The sequence below is a fragment of the Vigna unguiculata genome, chromosome 5 (assembly GCF_004118075.2).
Source record: "Vigna unguiculata cultivar IT97K-499-35 chromosome 5, ASM411807v1, whole genome shotgun sequence".
In the NCBI taxonomy this organism is placed as follows: Eukaryota; Viridiplantae; Streptophyta; class Magnoliopsida; order Fabales; family Fabaceae; genus Vigna; species Vigna unguiculata.
Window position 1 is genome coordinate 13,395,237 of NC_040283.1, and position 5,709 is coordinate 13,400,945.

The 5,709-nt window shown below is 30.3% G+C and overlaps 1 long non-coding RNA gene across 3 annotated transcripts; it reads right to left on the reverse strand.

The window, feature by feature from the left end:
- Positions 1-324: 324 nt before the first annotated feature.
- On the reverse strand, positions 325-3,607 carry LOC114184291. 3 transcript variants are annotated; one of them, XR_003604576.1, is made up of 8 exons: positions 3,371-3,602; positions 2,956-3,169; positions 2,754-2,813; positions 2,320-2,473; positions 2,060-2,148; positions 1,818-1,974; positions 1,192-1,265; positions 325-533 (listed from the first exon to the last, which is right to left on the reverse strand). It is a non-coding gene; the product is annotated as an uncharacterized LOC114184291 (long non-coding RNA). The 3 variants fall into 3 exon arrangements; XR_003604575.1 differs by having other exon boundaries at positions 2,956-3,607; XR_003604577.1 differs by having other exon boundaries at positions 2,391-2,473; positions 2,956-3,606.
- Between the last annotated feature and the right edge of the window lie 2,102 nt (positions 3,608-5,709).

Genomic DNA, 5,709 nt, shown 5'->3' on the forward strand with positions numbered 1-5,709 from the left:
TTATTAATCGTAACCGTATTTTCAAAACGTACAGAATAAAAATCAATTCATTCATAATTAGAAAATTAAAAGCAATTAATAAAATTAATTGATCAATTATTAAAAAATTTAAAAACAAATCATATAATTATGAATTATAAAAATAAATATTTTAATATTTTCAAATTATTCTCAATCATGTTTCAGAATAAAATCATTATTATTTTGGAAAGTCTAAATTTATATACATTTAAAAGAGAAATTACTATATACAACTGTCATTTAGTACGAAGGGCAAAAAATCATAAAGAAGAGATCAATATTTTTTCAATCAACCTAATTTGAATTAAAATGGTAAGTTGCTTTTATTAAACTAAAACATCAATCTCAATTTTTACTATTTTTCTTCTTAACAATAATTTTCTTTTTTTACAAATGACTACTTTACTTACCAATAAGATTTCATAATATTTCAACACTTCTACTCCTTCTAAGTATGACTTCAATCTCTTCGTCAGTATAGCTTTTGCCTTTAAAACCTTGAATGGTGGCCTCTACACAAATAAATATCTCAAGTTCAGCATTAGCAACAAACAAAAAAGAAATATGACACCCTTAAACCAACTCACCGCGATTATAGTGTCTGCATATTTTTTAGGTAATCAAGGTTCACATGCTCCATTTAGTAACTCAATCATTATTAACTCAACTTGAAAATGAATGACAATGGAAAAAGAAAAAGATATCATTTAACTAAGCTAAGAAATTTAACGTTTAAAGAACTGTTTAATAGTATATAGATACAAATAAAGTAAATAAAACGAAAGAATCACTGAAAAATTGAGATACATGGATATAAGGAAATAGAATAAGTTAATGTTTAGTGATACAAGAATAGATGACCAAAGGTTAGTGGGGATTTAAGTGGAAACTTGCTACCCTAAACACAAGGAACCTATGAAAGCTGTAAAATGATTAAACAAATGAATTTCAAGAAACTTTGAATCAGGAAGAATTAACATTGCATTAGAAAGCCAGAAACCAATGGATAACAAATAGGGATAACAAAACTCAATATTATCACATCAAAACTATTGCCCTGAATCCAAACGATAAAGAAATCATAATGTTCAGTGATGATGCAAATGAGGTATGACAAAAACTGGAGAATTTGTGAAAGCTAGTTCACTAAAATTAAGATTGAAAAATAACCTGATTGAGGCAACGTGTAACCCTTTTACAACATCTGGATATTTAATAACTCCAATTGATTTATTGATAATCCCCTGAAAGCAACGCAACCTTGAAGTTATACATGCAAAATTGTCCCAAACTACAAACTCGATGAAATGGCTCTAAGTAACCACAAAATAACAACTAATAATCCCTTTATCCTGATAATAAACACAAGGCAGATTGATTAGTCAAGATAGATATTCAAGGTACAAAAAACAAACCATGGTCACTCCGATCGTTACCATTCTTTTGAACAATTCACCATAGTTCTACACTAACAATGATTTAATCAAAGCATAACTATACATAAAATCACAACGGACAAGCAAAACTAAATTCAAACAATAAATTACAGATTAGCACTCACATTTGACATAAAGTAGTGTAACTTTGGAAGTTTTAGGTAGTTATGACTCACAACTTCATATGCATGAACACCTTCCAACTACTGATTGGGAATGTGAATTAAAATTTGAATCTAGACATGATTCAATCTCTTAAAAACCAATTCATAGGATCATAATTATTCTATAATCAAACATTCTATTTTCATTATATCACAACTTTAAGTAATACATAAAAGCAATGATAAGAGAAACTACCATTTTATGATGCTTCAACAGTCTACAATGTATACTTGATTGGCATATATCATTATGCTTTGTGTTTAGGTAGAGCTTGAGCATTTAGAGAGAGGAGTTTTTGCCTTCTAGAGTGCATACACTTCAGGACTATTCTTTATCGGCCCGTGGTATTTGTCTAAGAAAAATATAGCAATAGCAATGTGACATTAGATCTCAATACACACAAATATATACAAAGAAACAATTCAAATTGTTCAAACCTTGCTCCACCCTAGTCTGAACTACATTAGTAATTTGTTATCTCAAAAAAGGCCAGCTTTAATGCAGGAACCACCTCACCAAAGATTACCTGCATAAGACGTATGAAAGATGATTGTCAACATGGAACTATAACACAATAAACAAAAATGATGTGAGACAGAAGTACGCCCCATAATATGATTAAAATAATAATATTAAAAGAGAAAAGTCATTGAGAAAGGTAGTTAAAAAGAAAACAAATGAAAATATCAATGCCTACCCTTTTCAAATTTATAAACACGAACACACACATTGATATCAAAGAAAATCAAGATACATTAGACTCGTTACGTTATCTGCAGAGAGTGCATCAGTGTAGACATTGCACAACCATAGTCCCTATTAGCAAGAATCTCAGGACCAAATCCATCAACCTATACAATACAAGAATATAAGAAAGTCAATGGACATGCCAAATTAAATATATCAATACATAAAGAAAGAGTCATCTCACGAGTGATAACAATATGACCAAGTCCAAGCTTTGGAAATAGCCTTACAGAATCTAAGATGGGGAAAAAAAGTTGAAAACGAATTTGAATGACAATATTACAAATAAATCAATTACAAAATAATTCCACACTCATCCATTTTCGACATAGTCTGCTTTATCCAAATCTAATATAAAAAAAATAAAGAAACACCAAACTTAACTTTGCATAGGTCTTAAACATGAGAGAATTAGAAGCAGGTGCTATTCTCCACTCTTCAGATCTATAGCAACATTCAAAAATTCCATATATAAGAAACATAAATTATTGAGTTCAGATTTCATAATAAGAAACAATATATAAATAAAAAAGAAAAAGGTAGGGTTTATTTGAAGAATACACTGTCAGTGTCAGATGAGAACAACCTGATAATGGTCTGGTAATGGTGGTAATGGTACAGGAAGGTTAAGATTGTCCTCCGTCGTCGTAGTAGTGGTGGAGGTTGGAAGTGAACAGTCTAGTCCATGGTCTCAAAACCTAACAGAACATTCTCTCACAATATATGTGGAAAATGCCAAATGGAAAGCACAAAATGAAATTTGTAGAAGGCTTTGGGTGTACTCTTTCTGTACTGAACTTCTATCCACCAATCGAAAAATGTAAAAAAACAACCAGAACAACCATCAAACCAAAACAATGGCAAAGGAAAATGGAAACAAACAATCACCTGACGAAGAAGAACAAAACCTTAACAGCAAAAGCCAAAAGAAGAAATATAAATCTAAGGTTTTAGAAATATGAGCGGGAGAAAAACAGGGAATGTTCGAGATTTCATCTTACCAAACCACAACAAAATATAACAATTCAGTGCTGGATAGAAGAGTCCTTGACAATCACAGCAAAAGCAATCGGTCCTTGCTATACGTGCATTTTTCCAATCTTCCACTTCTTCCCACGTGCTATTGTCCCCGATCTTCATTCTTCAACAAAGGGAACTCGAGAGAAAAACCACTTTCATTTAGCTTGTGTTTGTTTTTAAAAGTGAGTTTGATGGAGTGAATTTAAATAGATTTTAAGGGAAAGAGAGATGAAAAATTGATTATTTGGATTAAGAGAAAGATCGTGAGATTTGAAATAGAATAAGAGCAAAATTTATGAAAATGATGTGATGAATATAATAGACTAAAAATGACAATTTAATTGATAAAAATATTAGATTATTATTTTATCCTTACATATAAAAATAATTTAACTTAAATTATAAATAATGTAAATTATATCATAATCATATGTGAGTTGTAAGATTGGTGGAAATTAATTAATTAAATAATTAATTAATTAATAAATGCGGGTGGTGGAAACTTTGTTGTCACTAAATGTTAATTGGTATGGTGTGGAAAAGTACTAGCTCAAGTGGTTGAGAGTACTTAATTGTGTGAGAGGACTTAGGTTTAAGTTCCATATGTGTTAATTGATTTATTATTTTTGTGATAATATATTTGTGGTTATTTTATTTTTGAGAGGAGAACGAATTGAGAGAGTGAGTAGTGATTTTGAGTGCACAAAGGAACACTCATCTTCCCAACTTTAAGCAAGGATTCCAGGTTAGGGGAAGTTGTCCTTGTACATTTAAATTAACTGATATGTGTTATGATTCTGGGTCACTGCTGTTCTCAATTAATTTTTTCCCGTGTGGATATAAAATTTTAAAAGTTTCAAAATTTTTTCATATTTTAGAGAAATGGTTTGATAATAAATGAAGTATTTATTCTTGTATTGTTTAATTTTATTTATTTTAAGTAATATCCTTTAGACCCTATGTATATAAAGTCGTTGCTGAACTCTCTCTTTTATTGTTGAATGTGATAGTGATGAGAATTTATATTGATAAAATAAATAATGAAATCTTATTGTTGAATGTGATAGTGATGAGAATTTATATTGATAAAAGCAAAATTTCTCACTTGAATAATGAATTGCATAGATCAATGCCAACATTATAAATTAAAGAAAAGACATTAAAAGTTAAAGATCTACTAACCAATATGTTACTCACAAGTCCCAAGCCAGTTAGAGAAAATGCTCAACATTAAATTAACTTTGTTGAAAGGAACATGAAAGTAGGAGCTGCAATAAGTAGAAATTAGAGACAAAATAGACAATTCCCAAATGTAAAAATCCTTATGAGTAGGAATTGAAAGTTTATGAAAGAGAAAAATGGTCAACATTAGAACAAGTGTGACCTGAACAGAACACCATATAGTGAGCGGAAGGACCTTTCAAACCGTAAACCCTAAATCGTTTTTGGCTCAGACATATATCATGTGCCCAAAATGGTACACAATTCAAAAAATATGACTGTAAGCAAAGAAAAATAGAAGAAAATTATTTGTTCTCCTTACACACTTATTCATTTAACCTGATTGAACATATGGATTAAGAATGTTAAGTAACATGATTGAAAATACAAAGAGAAAGAAAAGTAACAAAACTAATCGTAAAATAAATTAATATTAAGAAGACATGGCTCTGAAGAGGGTCAATACAGAATGATACAACTTACAGCTGACCCAAAAAGACAACAAAACAATGTTGGAGAGATCCCTTAAAAATACACAAAAAACATCTTCTCTAATAAATGCCTCAACATGTTTAGTAACGCAAAGTCTACATTAAAATTACATAGCAGCATAGATTGCCCTAGATATAAATTCCTCCTTCTCCATAACATACAATAAGGCAATGACTTATATGAGCTAATGCCTATTGGCTAACAAAACCAAAAGGAACAAAATTTACTATTTATATAAAATCAACCAGTGAAATATTGCCGCTGAGTATATTATTTTGAAGATTATCTAGCAATGACAAACAGTCATGTTATATAACATGAAGAGCTATATACTTTCGTAGACATAAAATTAAGAAAGCGAGAAAACCTAATCAAAGGCAAAATATGGTGGTGAGAGATGAGTGAAACTATTAAAAGTGTAGAAGACGGAAACCATTTCAATCCTAATTGCTATAAATAACAATGGCAGAAAAAAAAAGCATAACAAAACATGAGAGAGTGACATTGAGACCCAAACTAGTAGAGGAAGAAGAGCATATCAAAATCAGCGGTGACGAACTGAACCCGCAACGAGAGCTGAGCAAAACCAACTACCACGAAGTGACAA